Here is a 929-nt window from a genome sequence, read left to right as displayed (position 1 = left end):
TATACTTAATAGTTAATACCCATATATATGTGGATAGATACCATATTTAACTGTCTAAATCTGGCTTATCACATTCAGGATGATTTTTTTTCTACTTCCATGCTTTTGCCTTCATGCAAATTTCATGATGTCATTTTTACTAGCTCAGTAATAGGCCATTGTGTAAATATTCAAGATTTTGTTTGTCCATTCTTCAGTTGAGGGACACCTAGGTTATTTCAAGTTTGGATTATTATTAATAAAGTTACTTTGAACATAGTTGAGCAAGTGTCTTTGTGGTAGAGTTGAATGTCCTTTGGGTATGTTCCCAAAAGGAGTACAGCTGGGTCTTGAGGTAGAGCTATTTCCAATTTTCTGATTTCAAACTTGACTGTATACTAAAATTTCTTTGCCAGTACATATATTAAAATTGTAATGCTACTGGGAAGATTGACATGGCCCCTGAACAAGGATGACACATATTCTATATTTTAAAAATAGAAAACAAAGCAGCTAAAAAAGGCAGGGTTTGGCCAGTTGCCCTTCACTGTGGTACCTAAAACTCTGTAATCATGTTTTTTTTTCGGGGGGGGGATCTTTCTAAGAAGATTTTTCTCATCAAATTCAAAACACACACACACTCTCTCTTTTTTCTTTTAAGCCTAAAATATGGGAAACTTTTATAAACAATCACTTTGAAATCTGCTAGGGTTACTAGAAGAGAAATCTATAAAAGAATGGGTTTCCACTGGCTGGTCAATAGGTCTCACACCTGTCATACTGCTTTCAGATTCAAGCAATTATTCCAGGTTACTTATATAACACAATATGTACAGCAAGTTGTGACTCTAGAAATTTCTGCTTTGTAAAAGCTGATCAATCTCAGATATGATTTTGATATTTAGACTCAGTCTTTCCCTCTCTTCCCCTCCCTCTCTTTGTTACTTTCT

At 34.6% G+C, this 929-nt stretch overlaps 1 pseudogene; it reads left to right on the top strand.

Annotated features, from left to right (window-relative positions):
• The first annotated feature begins 383 nt into the window (after nt 1–383).
• On the top strand, nt 384–473 carry LOC116095179 (annotated as a pseudogene).
• The last annotated feature ends 456 nt before the right edge of the window (nt 474–929 follow it).

The sequence above is a fragment of the Mastomys coucha genome, unplaced genomic scaffold (genome assembly GCF_008632895.1).
Source record: "Mastomys coucha isolate ucsf_1 unplaced genomic scaffold, UCSF_Mcou_1 pScaffold17, whole genome shotgun sequence".
Taxonomy (NCBI): domain Eukaryota; kingdom Metazoa; phylum Chordata; class Mammalia; order Rodentia; family Muridae; genus Mastomys; species Mastomys coucha.
The sequence above is the reverse complement of the archived record's forward strand: the minus strand, read 5'-3'. Positions and strand labels throughout refer to the sequence as shown.